Source organism: Acinonyx jubatus, chromosome A1 (genome assembly GCF_027475565.1).
Source record: "Acinonyx jubatus isolate Ajub_Pintada_27869175 chromosome A1, VMU_Ajub_asm_v1.0, whole genome shotgun sequence".
Classification (NCBI taxonomy): Eukaryota; Metazoa; Chordata; class Mammalia; order Carnivora; family Felidae; genus Acinonyx; species Acinonyx jubatus.
The window spans coordinates 41,576,841-41,589,334 of record NC_069380.1 but is presented as its reverse complement, the minus strand read 5'-3'; the positions used below and the strand labels follow the sequence as shown (position 1 = coordinate 41,589,334).

Here is a 12,494-nt window from a genome sequence, read left to right as displayed (position 1 = left end):
GGCACCACTGAGTTCAACTCAGTATAAACTTAACTTGATAAACCTTAAGTGCTCAATTAGAAAAAAAATAACTAAATGAATTAGTGAAATGTAAAAATGCAAACATATTAAAATGGAGAACAAATATCAAAAGGAAATATTATCATCATGAAGTACTCATTACAAACTCCACAGCATGTAACTGATCTGCTTTTTGTTGTATCTGCTTTTTTTTCTCTTATGGCTCACAAGCTTTTACGTTTTTCCCAGATAGCGTAGGTTAGTTAGTGATGACAACTGTGGTGCAACTTAGAGACGTAGCTGCAAAGCTATAGTTTCAAGTCTTTCTGCTGAGTCAGTGTCGAAGTGAATTCTGGGACAACAGTAACAAGGGCAGTGGGCAGGCTGGCTTTAGGTACTTCGGGTATATTTGTTTATCAACCATGATTTGTATTTATATAATTTTTGACATTTGAAAATTGATAACTTTTGGTTGGGATCATTACATTGTAAGTGGATCTTCGTCTTCCTTTCTTAGTTCAATTGAAACCCAGTGTCTCTTCTGCCCCAAGATTTTCTGTCCAGTTTGTATTTTTTTATAGAATTACTAGATTCTAAATGTTTCGTATAAAAACATATGTCATGTTTTGAGATGCTTAAGTAGAGCTGAGGCAAATTAATACAAATTTCCTAATTAATATTTACAGAATCCAAGACACTTCACAGGATTCTAAGATTTGATTGGTGACTTTTTTTTCCCTTGTCTGCCTGGCATTCAAATGGCTGAAATCTAAGCAGGAGAACCCAATGTTTTGTCTTGGCAGGAAAACAACAACTGCAAATATCTCTTACCTTGGATTGAGTAAAGTACGCTTATGAATCTAATCTGTGAACCACTGGGCATTCTTGTTCCCAATTCAGTTACTGGAGTCTAATAAATCGACTTTACTATTACAGTAGTACCAGATCTTGAAACCGTTTACCTCATTGGTTGCCAAATTTGGCTGTATTATTTGAATAGGAAAGAACACCACCTACAACACGATGATATTATATGCTGTTCACAAGGCATCTTAAGTCTTTTCTGTTTTTATAAGACAGTGACTTACCTTATTTGGCCGAGTTATTGAGAAACTTATTTTCTCTAAGCCAGTTCTTTAATATTCTCCTGATTAACAATGTTGAAAATATAGTGATGTCAAAAATAAAAGGCACTTTATTTCACAGATTATTAAGAAAATTCCTTTATAGAAAGGGGACATTTGCTTTCAGACAAAGAAAGAGTTTTATACAATAAGAAATCACACATATCTCAGGACACGGGTAGAATGTAGAAAGGCAAAAATATTGTGTTAGTTTATTGTGAAAATGAATAGTATTGTGGTTCTCGGGGTAACAATAAAAAGAATATGCAATATTTCTAAAAATTTTGTTATATTTAAATATACCTCTTATATGGCTTAGAGAATAATGTTCCCATTAACCTAATAAATTTTATTATTTTAACTATTTCTATACCAGTATATTATATAATATATAATGTATTTTATATCAATACAAAAACTATACTATTTCTAAATAACTGGCTGTTTTCTAAACCTTTGACATATTAGATATTCTAGAAATGGTTTTATGGACATGTTTTCCCTCAGTTATACTACTATAAATATACTATATTCTGAATTTGAAATACATAATTTAAAAGCCTCATAAGTCTATTCTAAAAAAAAAAAACTAGAGTATTTACACATTGGAGTGAGGACAAAAATGGAAGTTGTTTTTTTTTTTTTTCTCCTAACTTTCCAAAGTGAATGATGTAGCTTTTCTTCTTATGAATGGAGTAAATAGAATATTTAATTAGAATATACTACTGTATCTAGAGAAGTCATTTTTTCTTTCTTTTTTTTGGGGGGGGCAGATGTTTTTGTTTTGCTGATATATGTTTTGAATATTCATCTGAGTTTACAGTCACAGCAGAAATATTTTAGAAATCACTTCGGAATCAAAGAACAATGAAGGGTTTCAAAAGTTAATTTCTTTAAAATGATTTAGTTTTGAAAGACAGTTGAAGGAATGTTTTTAGCTAACTTGATATTATATGGAGGAAGAAACTGAAACACTCAAAAGCTAAGTGAATTTACTTTAATATTAAACACCTTGCAGTGGCAGAGCCAAGATTTTTACTCAAGGCTTCTATATCCTGTGAATCAAAAGTGCTCTGATAACTCTTTCAAGAAAGAGAGATCATGAATTATTCTTTGAGGTCTCCCAAAAGAGAGACTCTACAATTTCCTTCCTGTTATGATAGTGCGTACTAATATTTATATTCAGTTGACTAGTGGCTTCCCCTCACAAATCTTCCATGTACTTCATTCCTAGTAATGTTAACAGTTTCATTCAAACAAGAGGAAGCAGCTATATACACTTCCCATTCCTCCCCATATAGATAGATAGATAGATAGATAGATAGATAGATAGATAGACAGACCTTATATAAGTTCATACTCATCTGTTGTTAGTAATTTCAAATATAAATTCTTTCAGCTAGCTACTCCATAGTACCTTGCTGTGTAGTCAAACATTTGTGAGGAGAGGGATGTTGGTAATCAAATTCTGTCACTTTTACAAAATCTTTATGAGAATTAAAATAATTAATAGCATTAAATCAGGGTATAATTACTTGGGTGGAATCAATGGCTGATGATATCAGGTGTTAAGGACTTGAGAAAGGAAACTTCTCTCTTCTAGGAATATACCGTTGGAGCAGAGAATTCATGCCAGCTGTTTGATGCTTTCTACTTTTGAAAGCACTGGGAATACAATGCATTAGAAATCCAATGGGTTAGGGCACCTGAGTGGCTCAGTTGGTTAAGCATCTGACTTCGGCTCAGGTCATGATCTCACGGCTTGTGAGTTTGAGCCCCGTGTCAGGCTCTGTGCTGACAGCTCAGATCCTGGAGCCAGCTTTGGATTCTGTCTCCCTCTCTATCTGCCTCTCCCCTGCTCGTGTTCTGTCTCTCTCAAAACTAAATAGACATTAAGAAAAATTAAAAAAAAAAGAAATCCAATGAGTAACAGCATTTTTCTTTTTGATTTCTGTGTGTGTGTATGTGTGCTTGTCCTCTTTCTTCTAAAACATCGTTAGCTTCAAAATAAAATTAAATAGATTAAATTTTTCTTTAATATCAAACATATCTATTTATACTTTCCTGAGGATACGGCAGAATCCCTCTGATTGACCGTGGGAATTTTTTTCCTCAAGATTCCTCAGAAATATATTTATAAACCACGGAGTGGGTGAGATGCTTAAAGGCTGGATTCTCATTATTTCTTGTTCTTAATATCTTGTTTGTTATGTAGACCCCATCCATTCTGAAAACATTTTTACATCTCATTTTTTACTACAATGTGGTTAGGTCATCTTTGAATATTAAAGAAACAAAGAAGAAAAAGACAAAGTAGCATTTATTGTTGGAATTAAGCTTACAAAGAAAATTTAAATACAAAACACTCTATTCATGACTAATACAATTTTTACAAAGCTCTAAGCTGAACCTTTTTTTGACATAAGTAAGGTGCAGTGGGAGTTCAGTGAGCTGTAGTCAACAAAACAGAGCTGGAAAACATTAGTTGATGCGGGCAGAAAAGATAGGTTTCCCTTTTGAAAATTTTAAAACCCTGAGCACATTCAGTGTGTGCTGCCACTTAATGCATTGTCCAAGTATTTCCTGCACATCCAATTTTTATGAGAACCTTAAAAGGTTTCTAGTAGACAGGTTAATCACATTTCCTCTCACCACTTGTATGTGTGCTTCTTATATGGAGGTCATTGTCATAAAAAGGAAACTTGTTTGGTTTCTCAGTTTGCCTTTTCATTTTCTTTTTCTTTTTCTTTATCTTTTTTTTTTTTTTTTTTTGCAGGGGCAGGGGTGGTTGGGGAGAGGGTGGGGAAGCAGGTAACATTTACAAATACATGCCATTGCTTGATTTTGTCAAATGAGTTATCATTAATATGTGCAAAACACATATTTGTATGTCTCTAGACTTGGCTCCGCCTCCTTCCCTGTCCTCCAAAGGAATTAATGACTGTGAACCTTAATAGATAAGCGACAGCAGAACAATTGTTCATAATCCCTATGATATATGTGTAGTCAGATCAAGTAATCTTTTAAAACTGGCTTCATAAGATTTCATGCTCATACTTCTCCAATGGCTTTTACACCAGATATCCTAAATTTACAGATCAAAGGTTATAAGGAACGAAAACAGAGCCCTGAAATGGAAAACCAAGCATTGTCCTCCCCAGGTCTCATTTTCCACCTGTAAATATTCTTTAGTGTAAGTTTTAGCTGCTGCTGTCACTGACAGGGCGTAGGAAAGTACTAAATCAAAATTACTCTTCTTGAGAGAGATTTTATAACAGGAACAATGGAAGAAATAAATTTTGGTCATTTTATGAAAACTACTCAAAATGATTTTTAAGGTCGCAAATGGTGTTACAGATTTGAATGACTGTATCCTTGGAATGAGAGCAGAATGCTAAATAGTGAAACTTTTAGGTAAAATAAAAGTGCATATTCTGTTGGTTTGCTGTAGTACTTTCAAAGTCTGTAAAGGGCTAGAGCATACCATAGGAAAACAATGTAGATAAAAGGACCATGTCTACATTTCGTAAGGTGAGTACTGGTTTCTTATTAATATAGGTCATCAGAAAGCAGCAACAAAATTCTCAATTTAACCAGATAACTGCCAATTAATAGTGTGAGGATATATACTTTGTCACAGGACTATATTCTACATCGCTTAGGAACGTGGTAGAACACAGTACTTCTTTTGGGTTTCTATTTATTTAATTACAGGAATTATGAAGATTTTTGTATGATATATTTAATGTGAAAATCTCCTATTTCATTATATATCTTAGTATATCTCAGTATTTTTCTCATGTGAAGACTAAATAATATAGAAAATATACAATATGCTAATTGATATATTCCAAAAGGTATACCACTGTATTTTATTATATGGATGTGTACAAATCATTATGGTATAGAACAAAGTTTAAATTATCAAAAATATACAGTTTCTAAAGTTTTAAATTTTCACATAAAAGGTCAAAATAAAAGGTCAAATTAATATGAATTATTCAATTTAATACTAAAGATAAGATTTAATAAGTTATAAATTATAAGGCTCAAAGACATGAAAACATCAATATAATATAAAGTATCAGGTAAACATAGTTTTTAAAAATATCAATATTTATTCTTTCAGGTTTCATCAAAATATTTTGATAGCATGAGTTTTTAAATTTTTTATGTGTAGTATTTAAGACAAAACCAAAAAACAGCATTGTTATTTGGTTAAAAAATAATCTGCTTAGGGGTGCCTGGGTGGCTCAGTTGGTTGAGCGTTCAACTCTTGATTTTGGCTTAGGTCATGATCCCAGAGTCATGGGATTGAGCCCTGCATCGTGCTCCACACTGACCATGGGGCCTTCTTGAGTTTCTCTCTCTGCCCCTCACTCCTGCTTGTGCACTCTCTCTCTCTCTCTCTCTCTACAAAAAAAAAAAAAAAAAAAAAAGCAATCTGCTTAAAGATAAATACATTTAAAATAGAATTATGTCCAGAATTTATATATTCAATACAGAAGTTATTCTCTGTCCAAAAAATATTATTAAGCATAGAAGATGGAGTCAAGAGACTTTTGTTTTAACTGTACATGACTGAAACTGTAGGCATGCTTCAGCCTGCTATGGGAAGGTGATAAACTGTGGAACACAGTGCCCAACTCTTTCCTGGTTATATGGCTTTAGAAGATTTCTTTAGTATTCTGAGCTTTCATTTCCTTATCAGAAAAGTGAAAAACTAATGTTCACCTTGTGTTTTGTGAGAAGATGAAATTCTATACACAAATTGCCAGGGTAGGATGTCTGAACTTTGTACTAAATACAAGCTACCAGTTATTACCATCTCCATTGTCATGATCCCACCACCATGTTAAAATAGATGCCATTGAAATCTCCTTTAACTAGGAGAAATTTCCAGTTTTATACTTAAAAAATGAGATAATTGATCCTAAAAGCTGAGACCACACAGTAAATGCATAGCAAACTAAGAAGGAACCCATAGCTCGTGACTTGTGGTCTGGTATTCTTCCCATATGATTGTAAGTAAAGAGAATAAATATGATACACTTTTCTTTTCTAACATTCTTCCACCCCTACTCCTGTTTGACAAGTGTGAAGTTTAGGGTGATATGAATTCAAATAGGACTTCAAAATTGAAGAATTTGATTGATGGGGGTTACTTGGCTATTTATTTCATTTTCTACCCAACAAATGTGCATTTACTAGATGTTATGCACTGAATTGTTTTCCCCCAAAATAAATATGTTAAAGTCCTAACCTCTAATATTCCAGAATATGACTGTATTTGGAAATATGTCTTTAAAGAGTTAATTAAGTTAAAATGAGGTCATGAGGATGTGCCTTAATCTAATATTGATGGTGTCCTTATAAAAAGAGGAGATTAGGACATTGGTACACACAGATGGAAGACAATGTGAAGACAGAAATATGATGTCTATAAGTCAAGCAACAACACCTCAAAAGAAACCAACCCTTTGGCACTTTCTTTCTTTCTTCCTTTTTTCTTTCTTTCTTTCTTTCTTTCTTTCTTTCTTTCTTTCTTTCTTTCTTTCTTTCTTTCTTTCTTTCTTTCTTTCTTTCTTTCTTTCTTTCTTTCTTTCTTTCTTTCTTTCCTTCCTTCCTTCCTTCCTTCCTTCCTTCCTTCCTTCCTTCCTTCCTTCCTTCTTTCTTCTTTCTTTCTTTCTTTCTTTCTTTCTTTCTTTCTTTCTTTCTTTCTTTCTTTCTTTCTTTCTTTCTTTCTTTCTTTCTTTCTTTCTTTCATATTTTATTTATTTTTTGAGAGAGCAGGAGAGGGGCAGAGAGAGAAGAGGACAGGACCCAAAGCGGGCTTCGTGCTGACAGACTGACAGCACAGCACTTGATGTGGGGCTGGAACCCATGAGCCATGAGATCATGACCTAAGCTGAAGTTGGATGCTCAACCGAATGAGCTCTAATGGATGGCACTTTAATTTTGAACTGCTAGCCTCCAGAATTGTGAGAAAATGAATTTCTGTTGTTTAATCCAGTTTGCGGTACTTTATTTTTTTATTTTTTTAAGGGTTTATTTTTTTTTGAGAGAGAGAGAGAGAGAGAGAGAACGAGCAGGGGAGGGGCAAAGAGGGAGGAAGACACAGAATCTGAAGCAGGCTCCAGTCTCTGAGCTGTTAGTACAGAGCCCAATACAGGGCTCGAACTCACAAACCAAGAAATCATGACCTGAGTCAAAGTCGGACACTTAAATGCCTGAGGACACCCTGGTGCCCTAGTTTGTGGTACTTTGTTATAGCAGGCCTAGTAAACACTACGCACTAGGCACTCTTCTGAAAACTTGATGTACATTATGTCATTCAGAGCTAAGATTCAAAATTAGTTATTGCAACTCTTGTGGTAATGTTAAGGTCATTTATCCAACTGAAGACTTTATTCTTTCTTGAAAAAAAAATTATGATCTGAGTGAGAGTCAATGGAGAAGAGTGGTACCGAGAAATCTCTCATTAGAAAGCCATCCTAATGTTCCTTGAACATACTTTCCTAGTCCAGTCCTATGAATCTACTTTAGTACCTTTGTGTGAACTTCTTCTAGGCAATTCTTTATATTGTGTTTTACTGATTTTTATGTGTCTTTCACTCCTAAGAGAATGTTTGCTAGCTCATATAAAATAAAGACTCTATCCCCAAGCACTTAGCACAGAAAAATGTAGTGTGGGGCACACGTAGGTACTTGATAAATGCTCATGGAATTATACTGAAACCACTTCATAATGCTGATCTGAATACCTATGCTATGTAACTGTTTGCCTTGGTGGTGAAACAGTCTTATAACATGATCTTTAAATACCTCAATAATTAAATTTACATGGATGATCTCCAGGAAACACCAACTCATGCCAATGTTATTACAGCAACATTCCAGAATGGTGATTCTGGTTCTTGGTTGTAGAGATCATCCTTGGTACCTAGAGCTAATTAACATAACAATACAAATATTAATCCATGCAGCTTACAAATGGAAAGCCCAATTAGAGTGATGTGATATTAATTAGAAGAGAATAAGAAGTTTGGATTGAGAGGGTGGTGACATAGTATTGGTTACCAATAGGGGCATGTGTGAGAGGGAGGGAATGAAGGAGATTGTATCAACACAAAGCATGACAGCTTCAATTACTTGAAATATTGAGTGTTATTTTTAGGGTATTTCAAATGTCTTTTAACTTACCTAAAGAAGAAAGATATAACATAAAAAAATAATGATTTGTTTTTTGTTTTTTTTCATAGGTAGTACATAGTAGTCAAGAAAGGGAACAGGAAATTGTGTTCAGGGATGATCAGTAAGGAGCACCTGCCTCCAAGTGTTCAGACAAGATGGGAGCCACATGCAATGATAAAGCCATATAAGGGTACTGTTTTTTGGGGAAATTCAGTATGTTAGTTAATGGTGCTTCTCTAGGAAAATAAGGTTTGAAAAGTAAAATAATATTTGGAAATATAATAATGCAATTCAGGTATTGCTATTGCCATGGAAGTTTTATTCAGATCATTATATATAGATAATAGATAAATGAAGCCCTGCAAAATAATTAATTATAATTAAATTACCATATCCAGAGACAAAGCTTTATTTTAAGGATTACCACAGAAATTGTTAGGAAAAATATTTTTATTCTGTTATCTATTTATTTTACTATATATTATTATATTATAATGCATTTGTATGATAGAAAGTATTTGATAAAGGGAATATAAATAATTTTAAAAGCATCCAAATATGTCATTAACAAAAGAGGCATTGAAGATGTAATAAGAATAAGCAGAGAACATACAATCGACTTAACAAGTTAAATAGAACAACAGATAACAACTGATGACTCTCATTGTGTCAAACTCAAAATAAACAGGGAATTGAAGTTAAAGATTGTGTTCAGGGAAAAACAAACTTTTAGATTCCAGTGTGACTTAGTTAAATTAAATCTGTGCATTGTGGCCCCTCTACATAGGACCCCAAAAGGAACACATACAGAGTTATCAAAATATTAAATGATGATATATTAGGCAAACATTTTATGAGGTGCATATTAGAGATTTGGCATAGAGACACAAATGTAAATTGAAGGCTTTTAGGACTCTGAACATGGGAAAGTGAATTATTTTCACCATTGTAAGACATTTTTGATTTTGAAATAAAATGGCTGTATAAAGAATATTTGAAATCATATTTTAAAATTTTTGAATAGTCATTTATCATAACAGTATTCTTAGCCCATTTTAAACTATTTGAGAATATAATATTGATAGTTGAATCAAATTGACAAAGAATAAGTTTAAAGTTTATTTGTAGGCCATTTATCCCTTTAGTTTTATGATTTATATTCTTCCTATTTCCTGTTTGACAAATTCATATCATTTGCTGAGATCTTTCGTGTCTCTTACAAAAATTTATGTTTATATTTGTGCCATTCATCCATGTACTCATCCCATCTTGTGAGTTTTAAAAAGCGGGGTGCCTGGACGGCTCAGCTGGTTAAATGTCCAACTCTTAGTTTCAGATCAGGTCATGATCCCACAGTTTCATGAGTTGGGGGTCCCACGTTGGGCTCTGTGCTGACACTGAGGAGTCTGCTTGGGATTTTCTCTCTCTCCCTCTCTCTCTGCCCATCCCTCACTCAAGCTGTCTCTGAGTCTCTCAAAATAAATAAATAAACTTAAAAAATGTTAAAAAAAATCAAGGATTTATATGCTGTATCACAGCATGCCAGTTTGCCTTGTGGGATAGTGCATTCTACTGATTCCAACCCCTATAGATTTATATAGTTATTTAACTACAGCAGCCAACCTGAGAATCTAAACACTCTGAGCAGTGAAATTCTCTAATATTTATCATACCTGTAGATATTTAAAAACATTTTTCATATGTGTATACCTTATGTATGCTCATGTATGTGTACTTTTCTATCATTTGTATTAATAACATAATTTTCAAAATATTTAAGAGACTGATTATACACATTTCCAGATTGTATTTTTATTTGTTTGCTTTAATTAGTACATGATGAAATTACTTATGGATTTTCTTTAAATGAAGAGCTTCCCTAGTACATTTGAATACTGGTAGAATCTCATTTTAACGAGCATTACTAAGATCATCAAAATTCTTACCCTGTGTTTAGACCTAATTATAAAGTAGTTGATTAAGAATATGTACAGAGTACACATACTATATGTTTTACATTTTTCTCTCCACACAAAGCATGTGGTTACCTGTATAATATATTTAAAAACAGTAACATGGTGGGGAGAACACATTGCAATGGGGATCTTATTATGTTCAAAGAAGTACTACCTGAAGGGTAATTGTTTTTTAATCCATTCTGCTCTGTCTGGATTTGAGGACTGCCTGAGATAAGGTGTGGATATATTTTAAATGTAACATTATTTGATTTGATGAGAGCTAAGAAGAGTGATTTATAAGTTACATGAGTTTTTAAATGATGCACTTCCTGTGAGGGGGCAGGTGGCTACTTGTTCATGGATTGGTGACCACACTGAGTTCTCACCCAAAGAAATTTTCAGAAAGTTTTAAGTTATACAAGTTGAAAAACAAAATTGAAAAGGGAGTAAATAAGTGCTTTTCAAATATGTTAAGGATAAAATAAAATTGAAGAATAGCTGTCTTTTAGGTTACAGGACTTAAGAGTAGGTGGTCTCTTTATTTCTCTTATGTTACTTTTCTTTTCTTGGTCCTCTTCCTTCCTGCTTTAATTCTGTGCCAACATGACTTCATGCTTTTAGAACCTCAGGCTGAAAGCTCATTGCAGGGAGTAGATGAAACAGGAGGATCCTATTTCTTTAAACCTTTTTAAAACATAAAATTATGAAATTGCATTGATAGGTTAAGTATTGTATTAAAGCACCAGACAACAGTTTCATGAAATAGGCCATAGCTAGTAAAATGGAAAGAACTATGGAGGTGTATTAATAACTTTTTGTTGATTCCTAGAATCTACTTCACCCACATTAAAAATGCTGTAGCAGAAGAGTGCAGTTGTCAACATTAAGACCCTATCACTATGGCAGAGAACTAACAAGTGGGCTTTCTAACCAATTAGCTTTGTGACACTGAGAAAATTACTTATTTACTCTATGCCTAGGTTTCATTACCTAATAAAATGAGGATGGAGAATGCATACATTCTGTTGGGTAGTTATGAAGATTAAAAAAGGATGATACATTTGAATTACTTGGAACTATATTTGGCACATAGTAATGTTGCCTATAATTATAAGCTTTTGATTTTAACTTGGATATTAAAATAAACCCAATCATATAGAACTATACATGTTGATTATCTTGATTAAAATGGAATCTTTATTCAATTTATAAAGTTAAAACATTTGAATACAAAATTTTCAGAAATAACTCTGTTATGAAACAAAGTTTACATATAATTATGTACATGCCTAAAAGACGTGCTCTTTTTCGCATCTCACTTATTCTTCATAGGCAAGATTTGGTAACATATAATTAGTTATCAAATGTGCCAATTATATAACTGCATATGTGTGTTAGCCAGGTGTAGCATACCTTAAATATTAGTTCTGTGAATCTGGAAAAATTGTATGAATGATGCCATTTTCTGCTCTTCAGATAATGGACATACAATAATACACCTATTCACTAGTGATTTCATCTTTTCAGATTTGTGTGTATTTTTTTTAGCTATCTGAATCATGGTACATTACTATATCATAGTCTCAGGTTCTCATTGTGCATAAAGCATCTCCTCTTTTCATACTCTAGTGATGCCAAGAGAATATTAGATAAGATATACCTAAAAGCTAATAAACATACTCTCCTAGTTCTATTTATTTATAAACATTTACTAATGTAATAAGATTTTTAATAAGATGAAAAACTAAATGAGTTAGAAAAATATGACCATTGCAATAATAGTCTTGGTAGCACTATCCTTTCCCTAATGAGAATCGAAGGGAGATGTATTTTGAGTGGCTGTATCACCTAAAGAAAGGCTAAACTGTAAAACTGAGCAGGACTGTCAAGCCCTTCATACCTAATACAAAGAGAGGCAAATTAGAGTTATCTGCAGCACTAGCATTGGGGACAGATTGCATTATAAATCATCATATCATTGACAGACAATTACATTCAGAACTTTCCAAGCATGAGGCAGTGGTAATGTTTGTCCACCAACGAAGTTATTCAAGCCAAAAGCTCAGTGAGGATGTGAACATAAGGAAGTTACTTCTGGGTGAGTTGCTGGAATTAATTTCTCCTATTACCTTCCTCCCACACATCTCTGAAGGAATAATGAAAATTAAAGATAGAAAATGCCTATTAGTGCCCATTGAGTCTGCTCTCCTGCCCATTC

The 12,494-nt window shown here is 33.3% G+C and overlaps 1 protein-coding gene across 9 annotated transcripts in view; it reads left to right on the top strand.

Annotated features, from left to right (window-relative positions):
* Window positions 1–12,494, top strand: part of PCDH9 (protocadherin 9) — a 910,922-nt gene that overhangs the window by 307,061 nt on the left and 591,367 nt on the right. The window lies entirely within an intron of this gene.